This window comes from Cherax quadricarinatus, chromosome 88, assembly GCF_038502225.1.
Source record: "Cherax quadricarinatus isolate ZL_2023a chromosome 88, ASM3850222v1, whole genome shotgun sequence".
NCBI lineage: Eukaryota > Metazoa > Arthropoda > Malacostraca > Decapoda > Parastacidae > Cherax > Cherax quadricarinatus.
The window spans coordinates 4,955,720-4,973,751 of record NC_091379.1 but is presented as its reverse complement, the minus strand read 5'-3'; the positions used below and the strand labels follow the sequence as shown (position 1 = coordinate 4,973,751).

Sequence of the window (18,032 nt, the reverse complement as noted above, 5' to 3'; positions counted from 1 at the left end):
CTGGCTGCTATTAGGTTCACTCTCCTGGTTGCGTGAGAACTATAAGATCTATTCTTAAAGCTGTGTAATAGATTCAAAGACCACAATGGAAATAAGTCACTTTGACTTTTTTTTTTTGGGGGGGGGGGGGAGGGGTTACCTTAGGTAATTTACACTATGTATAATAATTGTACTTATGTGTACCTGTACCTAAATAAACTTACTTATATAAGTCACATTGTCTGACATTTTATTATCCTGGGTAATTTACACTATGTATGATAATTGTAATTGTGTACCTGTGCCTAAATAAACTTATATAAGTCACTGTGAATTTTTTTGGGGTTATTGTAGGTAATTTACACTACGTCTGATAATTGTACTTATGTGTACTTGTACTTATATATTTACTACCCGAAATGCCCCTGCATAATAGCAGTTATCTCTGTACTTAAATCAAAATTGTAATTACACATTGTAACCTTTGTAAAGAAATAAAATCTTTAATATTTATTTATTCTTTGGGAAGAAAGTGGGAATCATGGTTCAGTACATTATTAATTGTGATGACCATCAAGACTGACGTCACTAACAATGTAACTACTGCCTGGTAAACTACATGTAACCTCACCAAGTAAACCTTTAATAAGTAAGTTTATTCAGGTATACTCAAATACAGTTACATATATTATCATACATAGCAGTATATGTGTAGACAACCTGGGATAACACAAAAATAAGTCTGATAAAGTGACTTATTTCCATTGGGGTCCTTTACTTATTTCCATTGGGATCCTTATTTCCAGTCACATTGTCATACATAGCAGTATATGTGTAGATTACCTGGGATAACCCAAAAAAATTGTGACATTTCTAATGGGATCCATAATGTTGAAGTAGAAATTAAGACTAGGTAAGCTTTGGTTATTAAAGTCCCCTCAAGGAAGGTTCCTTGATGTTGGTGAGGGGCTCTTGATTTAGGGAATTGGATCTGTGCTCCAGTTCCCCGAATTAAGCCTGAATGCCTTCCACATCCTCCCCCCCCAGGCGCTGTATAATCCTCCGGGTTTAGCGCTTCCCCCTTGATTATAATAATAATAATAATAATGGTTATTAAAGTGTGTTTATATATACTGGGTTAATAAGGATATAACATCCTTTTGAGAAATAATGCATTAAAGACCCCAGTAATCTTTATTTTTACAAGTGCTGTATAGCCCTTAGCGCTTCTTTTTGATTATAATAATAATAATATTTCTACAAGTATATGTACAAGGTATACAGACCATAGCTACTATATAGAAAGCTGCTTGTTATGCTGAATATTTCCTGCAACTTAGGATAATTTTGTCCCAGGATGCGACTCGCACCAGTCGATGACTAACACCAAGGTACCTATTTTACTGCTAGGTGAATAGTGACAGAAGGTGTAAGGTGACTAATGCCCAGGTGTCTTAAAGAAACGCGTAATGTTTCCATCCATAACATGGATCGACCCCAGGATCTCATTGTGCGAGCTGAGTGTGCTACCAATCGAGCTACAGGACACAATAGAAATTAGTCACTTTGACTGACTTTTTTTTTTGGGGTGACCCTAGGTAATTTATATTATATAAAAATTGTACTTATGTGTACTAGTACCAAAATAAACTTAAAAGAATAAAAGAATAAAGATTTTATTTCTTTGTAAAGGTTACAATGTGTAATTACAATTTTGGTTTGTTAAGTACAAAGGTCACTATCATGCTGAGGCATTTTGGGCAGACTAACCCTAATACATAATAACTACTTAAATCTAGACAAGATAAGAGTGGTTAACTTCTTAATAAATCTTTATTTCATCTTAACCCGTAAACGGTTCAAACGTATATATACGTTTTTTCAACATTTGAAAGTATGTATAAAAAGTAGATCTTTTTGTTTTTTTACATTTGAAAATGTGTAAAAAAACTTTGATCTACTTTTTTTTTTGTTATATTTGAAAATATGTAAAAAAATGTAGATCTACTTTTGGAGCACTACGCATATGCACGTAGATCTGCTTGGACCGTTTACAGCTGCTCTTTGCTGATGACACTGTGCTCTTGGGAGATTCTGAAGAGAAGTTGCAGAGATTGGTGGATGAATTTGGTAGGGTGTGCAAAAGAAGAAAATTAAAGGTGAATACAGGAAAGAGTAAGGTTATGAGGATAACAAAAAGATTAGGTGATGAAAGATTGAATATCAGATTGGAGGGAGAGAGTATGGAGGAGGTGAATGTATTCAGATATTTGGGAGTGGACGTGTCAGCGGATGGGTCTATGAAAGATGAGGTGAATCATAGAATTGATGAGGGAAAAAGAGTGAGTGGTGCACTTAGGAGTCTGTGGAGACAAAGAACTTTGTCCTTGGAGGCAAAGAGGGGAATGTATGAGAGTATAGTTTTACCAACGCTCTTATATGGGTGTGAAGCATGGGTGATGAATGTTGCAGCGAGGAGAAGGCTGGAGGCAGTGGAGATGTCATGTCTGAGGGCAATGTGTGGTGTGAATATAATGCAGAGAATTCGTAGTTTGGAAGTTAGGAGGAGGTGCTTATTACCAAAACTGTTGTCCAGAGGGCTGAGGAAGGGTTGTTGAGGTGGTTCGGACATGTAGAGAGAATGGAGCGAAACAGAATGACTTCAAGAGTGTATCAGTCTGTAGTGGAAGGAAGGCGGGGAAGGGGTCGGCCTAGGAAAGGTTGGAGAGAGGAGGTAAAGGAGGTTTTGTGTGCGAGGGGCTTGGACTTCCAGCAGGTATGCATGAGCGTGTTTGATAGGAGTGAATGGAGACAAATGGTTTTTAATACTTGACGTGCTGTTGGAGTGTGAGCAAAGTAACATTTATGAAGGAGTTCAGGGAAACCGGCAGGCCGGACTTGAGTCCTGGAGATGGGAAGTACAGTGCCTGCACTCTGAAGGAGGGGTGTTAATGTTGCAGTTTAAAAACTGTAGTGTAAAGCACCCTTCTGGCAAGACAGTGATGGAGTGAATGATGGTGAAAGTTTTTCTTTTTCAGGCCACCCTGCCTTGGTGGGAATTGGCCAGTGTGATAATAAAAAATAAAATAACTAATGTGAGATAGTCAAGGTGGAGGTTAATATGAATGATAATCTTTAAGTTGCATATAATAAAAACGGTATTACAATTAATGGTTCAGACGGTAATATTTCATGGATTGGCAGATGTTTAATAGATAGAGGTCATATATTTGGGAGAGTTTCTTTAAAGTGATTAGAAGTTGATTTGGTTATTATTGAGAGAGATGATTTTTAAACAGAGTCCTAAATTTATATGTAGTCAGGGGATCCTTTACTGGTTCAGGTAGTGAATTCCAGATCTTTGGGTCCTTAATGTGCATTGCATTTTTGCATAGTGTGAGACTGACACGAAGGATGTCAAAGAGTGCTTTATGCCTTGTATTGTGACTGTGCGTTCTATTGTAGCTATCAAAGAGAAGTTTAAGCGGAGGGCTTATATTGGAGTTTAATGTTCTGTATGTATAGTAGGCACAATAATATGAGTGTATGTCTTCTATATTTAGTAGGTTCAGGTTTTTGAAAAGTGGTGGAGTGTAGTGGCAGCACTTCAAAGAATAGAATGGGAGGGGGGGACCACATGACTTCAGGCCTCATAGAACAGCATAATAAACTTTTTAGAGTAATAATTTTTAAAATTAAACTAAATTTAATAATGATAAGCATTCACATATATAATACGTATTCATAGAGGTCGTCACAGTCCTGCTGGTGGAGACGTGGCTAGCTGAGGTGATGATGTTACAATTGTTTTTGAAATTGTGTTTTGCTATCGAAATCTTGTATGCTGAATCAATTTGAGCTGCAATGTGCACTTTACCCAGCATTAACAAATCATTAACATTATTTATATGCTTGGTTGACTGCTCATGTTTCATTATTGTGGTAAATGCCTCAAGTCAGTCATGTCACTTTTTGTTCATGAAGAGTCTCCACCAAATAGTAAGCATGCAAAACAGAATAAAGCATTCTTTTCGTCACAGCCACAAAGTCATTCACTTTTCTGGTAAACACTGATGCTAAACTGGCGCGTATATTCTTTGCTCCTGCTGTACTTTTTTGTAGAGTGGATAAAACTGGTGTATGTTGTCCTTTTTCTTTTATCTGTACTCTTTCATTAAAAATCTACTGCGAAAAGTTAATACATACTGTTAATACATACATATGTTGTTATTCTGACTGCAGCCTTTTGTTGGGTAATTAATGGTCTGAGATGAATTATTGTTGTTGAGCCCCATGCACAAATTCCATAGGCGAGACAGGGGTAAATGAGTGAGTGATATAAGGCCAGGAGGGCTGACTGTGGAACATAGTACCGTATCTTCGATAGTATGCCTACAGTCTTGGAAATTTTCTTGGAAATTTGTTGTACATGTGTTTGAAATTTGAGTCTATTATCAAGGTGGATTCCTAAGAATTTTCCATCTGTGAGCTTTGTGATAGGTGATCCATTTATCATTATGTTAAGAGGGACATCTGTAGCTCTGTTTCCAAATTGAATGAAGTAGGTTTTGTCAATGTTGAGAATAAGTTTGTTAGTCATCATCCAGGTAGATATTTTCTGTAATTCGGTGTTTACAGTATTGGCTAGCACGACTGGGCTTGGGTGAGAGAAGACGTATGTAGTGTCATCTGAAAATAGTGTGGGTTTGAGTAGTTGCAATGCAACTACTAATTCTTTGTACAACTACAGTGGAACCTCAAAAATCGAACTTAATCCATTCCAGGAGCTAGTTCTAAATTTGAAAAGTCTGAAATTTGAAGCAATATTTCCCATAAGAAATAATGGAAATACAATTAATCCGTTCCAGAAACCCAAAAATATTCACAAAAAAAATACATTTCATAGAGGTTAATTACAATTTTACATACACACAACAAATGCTATAGTCTTTAATTATGTATAGTAATATAAAATAACATTTTTACTTACCTTTATTGAAGATTGGTGATGGCATCTGGAAGATAGGGAGGAGGAGAGAGGGAGTTGGGGTTATTGTTTGGAAGGAGAATCCCCCTCCATGAGGACTTCCGGTATCAAAGCCCTCTCTGGGGTTGCTTCCCTTCTCTATTGTAATGCCACTAGGACCAGCTTGAGAGTCATTGGACCCCAGTCTCACAAAATAACTGTCTGCAGTCCTCTGTTTCTGTCTCACAAAATAACTATCCACAGTCGTCTGTTTCTGTCTCACAAAATAAACTGTCCACAGTACCCTGTACATCCTGGCAAGCTTAACAAGTCTCACTCCAATCTCATACTTCTGTATTATTTCCTTCTTCACATCTATGGTGTTTCTCACTTTCTTTACCACAGGGGTACCACTAGCAAGTTTCTTTGGGCCCATGGCAGCTTATTTCACAGTCCCACAAGCACTAAACACAACGAAATAATCGTAAAATGTGTGAATGAGAGCACAGGTTAGTGTTCACTCAAGCATAAACAAAGCTAGACTGCTCGTGGCGCCTGCGCGGGGACGCGGACAGAGCGGGCCAGTGGACAGGTCCCGTACCTGGCAGTCCGAAATTAGAGGTGCGTTCGATAATTGGGACACAGTTTGTCCGAAAAAATGGTCTTATTTTCGAAACGTTTGATATTTGATACGTTCGATTTTTGAGGTTCCACTGTATGTATCATGTCCAAATAAAAATTATTATTATTATTATTATTATTATTATAAGGACATAATGTCCATGTATTGATAAAGTCTGGGTGGTGAAACATCTGCACATAAAGATACTCTGATGTCACATGTTTCTAATTCTTCTTCATGGTGTAATAGTCTTTATTGGTGATATTTCTTGCAGCTTTTATATTTTTATCACATAGTTTTGCCTTGGGTGTTCTTACGTGTGTTATAAATACTGTACTTGTTATTGCCATGAGTACCGAATGATCTCCTAGGTCCAACCACTAAATCTCTCAACTTTCAGGTTTTGGTGAAATGACCTTCGCGTAGCTGTCCACCAGGTAGAAAGAAAGTACATGTACTTCAAGAGTGGTTGTTATGCAATTTTGGAAATTCTGGTACACTGGATCTGGAATTGGTCAAAGTCAATCAAGTTGGTAAGCTTATTTATTTTAGTATGATAACATTTCTTATTTTAGTGATTTGAATCTAGAAATTAAGTAGTTGAGGGCAGAGTATGGATAAGTGAGTATCGATTAAATGTATAACTACTGCATATACAGTAGAACCCCTGTATCCATGGATTTGGTTTCTGCAGTTTCAGTTATCTTCAGTTTACCGTTGCCCGAAAATAACCCTTAATTTTGCTTAATTATGACACTAAAGTGCAAAAGTAGTGATGGTAGTTCTTCAAAGCCTAAGAGAGGCTTCCTATCAGTGAAAAAGTGCTAATTCTCCACTTATTGTGCATAATATCAATTAAACTTTATCATAGGTATGTATGTAAATGAAAAATTACTTACATATTTAGGGTTCACTACGATCTGTGGTTTTGGGTATTCGCAGTTGGTCTTGGAATGTATCCCCCATGGATACGGGGGGACTACTGTATATAGTACACTGACAGCATAGACAAGCTACTGCTGCTGCACGATCTGAGAAAGGTATCCCAGTATCCCATGAGCCAAGCCACCTCTGTCTAATTACACACAAGAAATGGTGAAGAATATGGCATAAGTTTCTGATGCAGTTAGATATCAGTATTGAAGAATTGAGGCACATCAGAAAAGGCATTCACCATTTTGGGCAAAGAAAGTAATGTTTCGAAGTTTTTCAAACTGTAAGTTACCAGCCATATTTACATCAGGGGGACCTGCACTTACATAAGGGGGACTTACACTTATATAAGGGGGACCTACACTTACATAAAGGGGACCTACACTCACATAAGGGGGACCTACACTTTTAATAGCTTTGTAAAAGTGACAAAAAGGGCATCTGTCCATCCTAACAGGATGGACAGATGTCCCTTTAGCATCATATGCGGGTCATGTATGATGTTAAAATGATGTGATTTTACATTTTTAAGTGTATATTCTGAATCAGCATAGAAAATAATACCCTTGGTGTGAATTTAAGTAATTTTGAAAATCTGGCCAAAAATGGGGTGAAAAAAAACTCAATGAAAAATGGTCATGCTGACACTGTTTCTTGGATCAATTGCTCTCCGCTAACATGAAAAATCCTGTATATACAGCTTTCATGGAAGGTTATGAGGCATTTTGTAAGTGTGACATAAAAGGCATCTCAGACAGGGAAGAATCAGGTGATAGAAATTAGCCTTGTCTCTTGCTAAAATGGTATCTTTTTGTGTTTTCAAGTGCATATTCTTAAGTAGCATCAAAAATAGCTAAAATAGTGATTTTTTTGGTAATGTTTAGTTTTTTTTGTAATTTTTGTTATTTTTCCTAATTTTTAGGCATTTTTCATACTTTTTAGTAATTTTTCGTTATTTTTGATAATTTTTAGTTATTTTTCATAATGAATAATCTTGATGAAAACATTACCTTCCTGTTTTTTTTTTTTTTTTGACATAGGGTTTGACAAGGTTAGGTTAAGGATCCCTAGCTTTATTGACAAGCTATTTACAGGTTAAGGATTCCTAACTTTATTGGCAAGCTAAGAACTGTTACCTACATCAGCTCATTTGAAAGCATTTTTATTGTTATGAAACATACAAGTAGGTAACAGGATGAAGTTAGAGCCATCTGTGGGTCAGCATTTTCATTTGATCAACTGACTCTATCCTGTTGACATCATGATGCTGTACGAATGTGTTCCGGGCTCAAGTCATCCTGGGGATAAATGATCTCAGATGAAGTGATGTTCTGGAGAAGGATACAGCCAGAGTGAAGTTGCTGCTTTCTGCCCGTCTTGTGGTATGGAAACTTGCTTCTCGCTGTCCTCGAAGTGGATCCAAGTGTGGTACGTTGACAGTGTTGGCCTTGTACATAACGGTAAGGCCACCCACATCCCTTCTATGTTGAAGGCTCTGCCGAAATGACAGATCTATCCAGAATGGGTCCAGGCGAGAGATGCGACGTCTTGCTCTGTTCTCTACTCTTATTAAGCAGTCGCAGATGAGGGGGGGGGGAAGCAAACCAAGAAAGTGGAGCATACTCAAGGTGTGAGCATATTTGTGCCTCATACAGAATCTTGCAACCCCTACTGTCAAGCAGGTGCAAGATACGTCAGAGTGCTGTAAGCTTCCTGGCTGCCTTGTTTGCAAGATTTGCAGTGTGGTTCTTCATGGTCAGTTTGGAGTCAAATTTGACCCCAAGGATATCAACTTCTTCCCCAGGTACCAACACTCTCCCATTCATATGTAGGCATTACTCAAGTGTATATTCTGAATCAGCATAGAAAATAGTACCGTTGTGGTGTAAATTTAAGTAATTTTCAAAATCTGGACAAAAATGGTGAAAAATGCTGAACTATAGTCCAGGGATTTTTTAGGGCAAAAAAACTTTCTCTCAAAATGGAAAATGGTTATGATGACACTGTTTCTTCGATCAGTTGCTCTCCAAAAACATGAAAAAAATCCTGTATATACAGCTTTCATGAAAGGTTATGAGATTTTTTATAAGATAAGTGTGCCATAAAAGGCACCTCAGACGGAAAAATCAGATGAGAGAAAACAGCCTTGTGTCTTGCTAGAACAGTCTCTTTTTGTGTTTTCAAGTGCATACAGTGGACCCCGGCCTTACGATATTAATCCGTTCCTGAGAGCTCATTGTAAGCCGAAATTATCATAAGGCAAATTAATTTTCCCCACGAGAAATAATGGAAATCAAATTAATCCGTTCCTGACACCCCAAAGTATGAAAAATTTTTTTTTTTACCACGTGAAATATTAATTTTAATACACACAAACTGAAGAAGATATGCACAATTAATACTCTACTAAGAATAGAATACATGACACTTACCTTTATTGAAGATCTGGTGATGATTGATGTGATGGGAGGAGGGGAGAGTGTGGAAGTTGTTATTGTTTAGAAGGGGAATCCCCTTCCATTAGGACTTGAGGTATCAAGTCCTTTTCTGGGGTTACTTTCCTTCTTCTTTTAATGCCACTAGGACCAGCTTGAGAGTCACTGGACCTCTGTCGCACAACAAATCGGTCCATAGAGGTCTGTACCTCCCGTTCCTTTAAGACTTTCCTAAAATGGGCCATAACAGTGTCATTGTAATAGTCACCAGCACGGCTTGCAGTAGCTGTGTCAGGGTGATTTTCACCCGCAAAGGTTTGCAGTTCAACCCACTTTTCACACATTTTCTTAATCTTTGAAGTAGGCAACTTCCTCAGTTTCTTTCTCCCCTCCTCTGAAGCAGTTTCCTCAGGTCTGGTCTCTTGCCGTTGAAGATGATCTTGCAGTTCTGCAGTGGTTAGTTCTTCATTGTCCTCCACCAACTCTTCCACATCCTCCCCACTAACCTCCAACCCCATGCACTTTCCCAATGCCACAATAGATTCCACAACTGGCATAGGCTCCTGAGGGTTAGCCCCAAACCCTTCAAAATCCCTTCTACACATTGTGGCCACAGTTTCTTCCAAGCAGAGTTCAAGGTCCTCTTAGTCACTCCCTCCCAAGCCTTACCTATAAGGTTTACACAATTGAGGATGCTAAAGTGATCTTTCCAAAACTCTCTTAGAGTCAATCGAGTGTCTGAGGTCACTTCAAAGCACTTTTGAAACATAGCTTTTGTGTAGAGTTTTTTGAAGTTTGAAATGACCTGCTGGTCCATGGGCTGCAGGAGAGGAGTGGTATTAAGAGGCAAAAACTTGACCTTAATGAAGCTCATGTCCCTAGAAAATCGCTCTGCCAAGTCTGAAGGATGACCAGGAGCATTGTCTAATACCAGGAGGCACTTAAGGTCCAATTTCTTTTCCATTAGGTAATTTTTCACAGTGGGGGCAAATGCATGGTGTAACCAGTCATAGAAAAAGTCGCTAGTGACCCATGCCTTACTGTTTGCCCTCCACAGCACACACAAATTAGCCTTGACGACATTGTTTTGCCTGAACGCTCTGGGAGTTTCAGAGTGATACACCAATAAAGGCGTCACTTTGCAATCATCACTAGCATTAGCACACATTTGAAGAGTAAGCCTGTCTTTCATAGGCTTATGTCCTGGGAGTGCCTTTTCCTCCTGAGTAATGTAGATCCTGCTTGGCATTTTCTTCCAAAACAGGCCTGTTTTGTCGCAGTTAAACACTTGGTCAGGTTGCAATTCTTCACTGTCTATGTAATCCTTGAATTCCTTCACATATTTTTCAGCCGCTTTTTGGTCCGAACTGGCAGCCTCACCATGCTTTATCACACTATGTATGACACTACGGTTCTTAAATCTCTCAAACCAACCTTTGCTGGCCTTAAATTCATTCACATCACCACTAGTTGCAGGCATTTTTCTAATTAAATCCTCATGCAACTTCCTAGCCTTTTCACTTATGATCGCTTGAGAGATGCTATCTCTTGCTATCTGTTTTTCGTTTATCCACACCAATAACAGTCTCTCAACATCTTCTATCACTTGCAATCTCTGTTTTGAAAGCAAACGTGCACCTTTTGCAAGAACAGCTTCCTTGATTTCCTTTTTGTTGGCCATGATAGTAACTGGTTGATTGGGGTTTGGTATACAACCTGGCCAGCTCCGAGACACGTACTCCACTTTTGTACTTAGCAATTATCTCTTTCTTCATTTCCATAGTAATTTTCACCCTTTTTCCCACAGGGTTGGCACTAGAAGCTTTCTTGGGGCCCATGGTGACTTATTTTGCAGCTACAATCACTAAAAACACTGTGATAATATGAAATGTACCGAATGTATGCGTGGATGCGACCGCACTGGCTGGCTTGTAAACACTGGCACACACAGGGCAGCTGAGGCCACACGTGGGACACGTCCCAGACGAATCACGTGAGGCAAGGTAAAATTTTTGCGTTAAAATGTATCGTATGGCGGATTTAACGTAACATGATGCCATTGTAAGGCAGGGGTCCAGTGTATTCTTAAGTAGCATCAAAAATAGTGAGAAGTGATGTTTTTTGGTAATGTTTAGATATTTTTTGTAATTTTTCCTAATTTTTAGCTATTTCTCATAATTTCTAGTAATTTTTTGTTATTTTCGATAATTTTTAGTTATTTTTCACGATTTCTAGTTATTTTTCGTAATGAATAGTCTTGATGAAAATATTACCTTCCTCTATTAGGCATTACCGGGAAACGAGGGCCTTGTATGATGCTAAAATAATCTGATTTTACAGTTTTAAGTGTACATTCTGAATCGGCATAGAAAATAGTACCCCTGGTGTGAATTTAGGTAATTTTGAAAATCCAGCCAAAAATAGCAAAGAATGGGATTTTTTGGGGCGAAAAAACTTTTTCTCTCAAAATGGAAAATGGTCATGATGACACTTTCTTGGATCAGTTGCTCTCCACAAACATGAAAAAATCCTGTATATACAGCTTTCATAGAAGGTTATGAGACTTTTTATAAGAAGTGTCATTAACCCTTTCAGGGTCCGTCCCGTAGATCTACGGCTTTACGTTCAGGGTCCAAACCGTAGATCTACGTCATGAGCTCAGCTCACTCTGATAAACTGAGTGGTACATTTGGGCCTAGATATGAGAGAATACATCTATGTGGTATGTGTGCACCACATAAAACAGATCCTGCAGCACACTGTATAATTAGAGAAAAAAACTGAAATCATGATTTTTCGATTAAAACAGCGACTTTGCAGTGTTTTTTCGTATGTTTTTTATAGTTGTATTTGCGATTTCTTGGTCTCATTTGATAGAATGGAAGACATATTACAGAAATAGAGATGATTTTGATTGGTTTTAGCACTGGAAATGGCTTGAAACTGAGCTCAAAGTAGCGGAAATGTTAAATTTTTGCTGATATTCAAGAGTAAACAAACGACCTCACACATCTAATACACGCCAGCTGGTGGGTCTAATATGCATTCACAAATATGGTGATAATATTTATACAATTATTACAGTATTGCATAACAGTAAATCTTCTATTTTTTGGTGTGAATAAAAATTCATTACTTGAATAAAAAATCAAAATGGAATTTATTTGTAACGCCTCAAAAAGTAACTAATGAACAGAGGAAATGTTAGTTTAGTTCCAGGAATACCTACATTGTTTATTCTAGACCCTATTTTGAAATTAGAATATTTTGAACTTGGTGTTAAATTGGCCAAATTAACAATTTCCGATCACTTTATTTCGTAGTTGAAAGAGTTGACTTGGCAATTTCTCGTGCTCAATCGATAGAATAGAAGTAATACTAGTGAAATAGCTAAGAATTTGGTTGACTGGAATATTGTAATTGGCCTAAACTGGGAGTCAAAGTCGGCAAAATCGCCGATTCGTAAATATTGCTGACACATCAAAATTCGTGAGAGCATAATTTCGTCAATTTTCCATCAAATTTCTACTTTTTGTTTTATTACCTTCACAAAAAGATTCTCTACCATTTCATAAGAAAAAATAACAAATTTTTTTTTGGAAAATTCTTGGACACTGGAGCACCACTTCAGATTTGGGCCTTGGACCCTGAAGGGGTTAAAGGCACCTCAGACAGGGAAGAATCAGATGAGAGAAATCCTTGTGTCATGTTAAAACTGTCTCTTTTTTTTATATTTTCAAGTGCATATTCCTAAGTACTGTAGCATCAAAAATAGTTCAAATGGAAAATAAATGCTGTAGCAACTCTTAGGGAATTGCCTTATAAGTATTGTCACCTGACTTATTATAAGTTATACATTTCACACACACATACGTGTTTAACCCGTAAATGGTCCAAGCAGACCTACGTTCATATGCGTAGTGCTCCAAAAGTAGATCTACGTTTTTTTATATATTTTCAAATATAAAAAAGAAAAAAATAGATCAAAGTTTTTTACACGTTTTCAAATGTAAAAAAAAAAAAAAAAATCCACTTTTTTTACATACATACTTTCAAATGTTGAAAAAATGTATATATACGTTTGGACCGTTTACGGGTTAAAAGATCACATTCATGTATTGTTACGCACGTGCACAATTTTATATGCCAGGTGTATGCATTCATGCGCAAGTGTTCATAAAATAAATATGCAAGTGCACATATTGGACAAATATATGAGTGGGAGGGGCTGGGTATGATTGGTGGCATGGGTACAGGAGTAAATTCTTGGGTAGCTGTGGGTAGTGATGGTTTTCATAAGAACCTGCCGTGTATGGGTCAGTAGGCCTTCTGCAATGTTCATCCATTCTTATGTTCTTATATGCACATGTAGGCGTGTGCACATACTCAGTAAATATGTACACATGGATACTTTTCTCAAAGTGAGTAGTGCCCAGAATACATATAGTTTTGAATTAGCTTTACATTGTTCTGTGCTTATTTCATAGTTATGTCATAACACAGTTGCCTCTTTGCCAGTGTTAACATTTCACTAATTAACAATCATCAAACAGGCTTGTGTGCACATAGTTTCTGGCAGGTTATATGTGTGAGGAAGAGCTAAACCTGCTGAAGTTATAGTCTTGGAAACATTCTTCTCAAGAAGGTTCCTTGATGCAGAGGGGCTCATGATCCAAGGAATTGGAGCTACCCTTCCCTTGGATCAAATCTGATTATGCCATTGGACCTTGGAAATACAGAGCACAGTTAGCTTCCTCTTTGATTTGAAATTTGTTCGTTGCAGTTGCCGAGGCTAAACCATCTCCACGATGCCATTATTAGCCACCTGCTCTTCCCTATTATATTGACGGCTAAACCTATGCAGGTTTAGTGTTTACTCATAAACATAATAGGAGACAAGTCACAACAGATGAGCTGTGACACTTCAGGGGGAGTGCTAAACCCATAAGGATTATATAGTGCTTGTGGGGGGATGGAAGGCATTTAGGTTTAATTCAGGGAATTAGAGCACACACCTTGGTATTATAATCAAAGACAGCAACACACCTCAGTAGTTTCTCACATTAGGACAAAAATGACTGATTATTTACACAATTCTTTTATTTAATTTCATTGTGGGTGTATTTCTCATGTATATGCAAGTCATATAAATGCACTAAAAATTACTGCAAGAAAAATGTTACAAATTAAACATAGCACATTTTCACATAATGAAAGACAAAGCACAATTTCCCATATTAATGGTACAAAAAAAAAAAAAATAGGTGGCTTGGGTATAAAGATTTATGCATAATTTTTTTTTTTTTTAGGAGGTTCACCGGGGATTGTTCCAGGTACAAATTGGTAGGTGCAACAATTCATTTTTATTAGTACGTAGTACAGTACAGTATAGTCAAAAATAAGCGCCAGTGATCAATCAGCGCTAAGTTAGTATAATACTCTTCAAAATATGTATAATCTGTTTTGATGAAATATTTGACATACAATTCACACATACTTGCAAAAGTTTTCTTTGAGCGAATGATTGCTATAATAAGGCTGTTTTAGGCACAGCTTTTCATTCAAAATTCAAATGCCTGAAAAGACAATTTAATTTTTATATATACTGTAGCATAGTTGTAAACTCTTATAGCTTTTTAACATGAACATTCCTTAAGGGAAGTTCCTTGATGCCAGCAAGAGGCTCTTGATTCAAGAAACTGAAACTGCTTTTCCCTTGGATCAAACATGAATGCTTCCCATTTCACCAGGTGCTGTATGGCCCCTACAGGTTTACTGCTTCTCCATAAATATAATTCTCAAGAATCCTTAATTAGTAATAAACATATTGCCTTTTAAAGTGGGCATTAACAAGTTAAAATGATCTTGGAAGTGCTAAACCTGTAGGGATCATAGTGCATACATACAGTGGAGAATGGGAGGTAATAGATTTGATCCAAGGAAGGTGAGAATTCCAGTTCCTTTGAAGAACCTTTCACTAGCATCAAAGAATCTAACTTCAAAGGGACAAAGAAAATATAAAAAAAAGTCCTGATTTTGACAGGATAAACATCAAGAAACCCAGTTGACTGAATCTCTTAACAATGCAATACTTTCCAGGCTTCCAGCTTCATTCCTGTGGTGGGAAATTTTACTGTGTAAAACAGTGGCTTGTGTCTATAATTGGCATGAAGTTGTCTTAATTAAAAAGGGAGAAAATTTTTATTACCAATATCTAATGCATTATTGGGTATTGTTAAAATATCTAACAAAAAAGCTGATAAGACATTTGCAACAGTTAGGTATCTTTATTCCAAAATGTAGGCTGTACTTGGCTGAAGAAGACTTCTTCAGTCGAGTACAGCCTCTCCTCACTTAATGACGGAGCTCCGGTCCTAAGACCATGTCGGTAAACAAATTCGTCGCAAAGTGAGGAGCATACTATAATGGTAGTGGGTTTGTGTCACCCATCTTTGAAATTGTTTTAATATCACCTTTGCACCATTCATAACATTTCTGGTATACAGCCTCTTCTCACTTAGCATTGTACTCGTTTACCGATGCCTTGGACTTACGACGGGCTCTCTGACCAGTATGCATGCCTAAATAATGTTTACTAGAGCTGATTTTCTCTATTCTGTATTAACATTTAAAAATATACCAGAAATGTTATCATTGGTGCAAATATGACATCAAAACAATATCAAAGATAGTTGACACAAACCCACTACCATTATAGTATGCTCCTTAGTGATGAATTTGTGTATTGACTTGGTCTTAGGAACGGAACTCCATTGTTAAGTGAGGAGAGGCTGTATTTTTAAATGTTTATACAGTAGTGTAATGTATATTGTAATAAACAGAATAGAGGAAATCAGCTCTAATATACATTATTTAGGTATGAATACTGGTCAGAGAGCCTGTTGTAAGTGAGGGGAGGCTGTATGGAGGAATTTACAGAAGAGATGTGAAGACTGTAATCAGTCCATCACCCTTGAAGATATAATTTTGAGGTGGTCAATCCCTCAGCTTGGAGAAGAGTTTTGTTCCATAGTCTGGAACAACGTGAAGTTGAAATGTCGCACAAGAATGGCATGCAATACAGACAAGATGAAAATTTAGACATGTACAAACATCTGGGTATCTTTATTGTAGACGTTTCGCCTTCATTGGCTTCTCTAATACAGATTCTAGGACATAATTTGAAGACAGTAGAACTATATACAAAAGATGAGGTAATCAGTCCCTCAGCCTTGGAGTTGGTGTGAAGAGCACTGTAGTTGTGTAGATTCTGGAGCACAGGCAAGGAGGCTGGTGCTTATATTCTTATTGTCAGGTGGTAAGAGGCAGGTAGCAGACGAGGGTATAGTCACTGGTAGGCAGGATTTCCCAGTAGTAGGAGGTCATACCCAAAGGGATGGGTAAGTTGTAGCCAAGGAGGAGGTCATGTAGATGTCCTCTGAACCAAGATTCCATAATATTGCAGTGTCTGACAAGTTGTACAATAATGGTATACTATACCAACAAGATGAAAATTTAGACATGTGCAAATATCTGGGTATCTTTATTGTAGATGTTTTGCCATCCAGTGGCTTTATCAATGCAGATTCTAGGACATAATTTGAAGACAGAACTATATACAAAAGATGAGGTTATCAGTCCCTCAGCCTTGGAGTTGGTGTGAAGAGCACTGTAGCCATGTAGATTCTGGAGCACAGGTAAGGAGGCTGGCACTTATATACTATGACTATGCCCTTGTCTCCTACCTGTCCCTTTCCACCTGACAATTAGTATACAAGAGCCAGCCCCCTTACCTGTGCTCCAGAATCTACATGACTACGGTGCTCTTCACACTAACTCCAAGGCTGAGGGACTGATAACCTCATCTTTTGTATATAGTTCTGTCTTCAAATTATGTCCTAGAATCTGCATTGATAAAGCCACTGGATGGCAAAACATCTACAATGTTTTGCACACGTGTCTAAATTTTCACCCTGTCAATATTGTATACCATTCTTGTATAACTTGTCAGAAACTGCAACATCATGGAATCTTCTTCATGGCTACTACAACTTACCCATCCCTTTTGGGTATGACCTACTTTCACCGGGGAATCCCGCCTACCAGTGACTATGCCCTCATCTGCTACCCATTGCTTTCTACCTGATGAATAGTAAATAAGCACCAACCTCCTCTCCTGTGCTCTTCACACCAACTCCAAGGCTGAGGGACTGATTACCTTATCTTTTGTATATGTTCTGCCTTCAAATTATGTCCTAGAATCTATATTGATAAAGCCACTGGATGGCGAAATGTTTGCACGTGTGTCTAAATTTTCATGAAGTTGTATATACTGTCAGAAGGGGATATGTAGTCCACTAGTAGAAGGTAATCATTGACACACTGTTCCTTTCAAATCTATCCCTTCTCACTTGAGAGAGTTGTCCAAGTTGTATACTGTACCAAGATACCATTGTGCTAGTGTCTGACAGAGAAAAAACTTAGACAACTCTTCCAAGTGAGAAGGGATGTGGTGTCTCAGTGATTACCTTTTTTCTTCTACTAGTGGACTACATCTCACCTTCTGACAGTATAAGTCCCTCAGCCTGGAGAAGTTTTGTTCCAGACTATGGAACAAAACTTCTCCAGGCTGAGGGACTGCCCACCTCAAAAGTGATGGACTGATTACATCAACTTCACATCTCTACTTGTGTAAATTCCTGTGTACCTGACTGAAGAAGCCTACTGTGTAGGCGAAATGTTTTGGAAAAAAAAAAATGCCTAACTGTTGCACGTGTTTCTTATCAACATGTCAGTATTGTATACTATTTTCATATCCAACAATAAAGTACTTTGATTTAAAAGATTTTTGATTTACCATGTTAAAAAAAAATATATTTGATTATAATGGAGAAGCTCAGATATATATATATATATATATATATATATATTTTTTTTTTTTATTATCACACCGGCCGATTCCCACCAAGGCAGGGTGGCCCGAAAAAGAAAAACTTTCACCATCATTCACTCCATCACTGTCTTGCCAGAAGGGTGCTTTACACTACAGTTTTTAAACTGCAACATTAACACCCCTCCTTCAGAGTGCAGGCACTGT

At 37.7% G+C, this 18,032-nt stretch overlaps 2 long non-coding RNA genes across 2 annotated transcripts; one reads left to right on the top strand and one right to left on the bottom strand.

The window, feature by feature from the left end:
• Positions 1 to 489: 489 nt before the first annotated feature.
• LOC128698547 (uncharacterized) lies at positions 490 to 16,522 on the top strand. Its single transcript, XR_011394498.1, has 4 exons — positions 490 to 628; positions 5,968 to 6,100; positions 14,245 to 14,278; positions 15,035 to 16,522. It is a non-coding gene; the product is annotated as an uncharacterized lncRNA (long non-coding RNA).
• Positions 14,018 to 17,999, bottom strand: LOC138855288 (uncharacterized). The gene is made up of 2 exons (XR_011394499.1): positions 17,581 to 17,999; positions 14,018 to 17,514 (listed from the first exon to the last, which is right to left on the bottom strand). It is a non-coding gene; the product is annotated as an uncharacterized lncRNA (long non-coding RNA).
• Between the last annotated feature and the right edge of the window lie 33 nt (positions 18,000 to 18,032).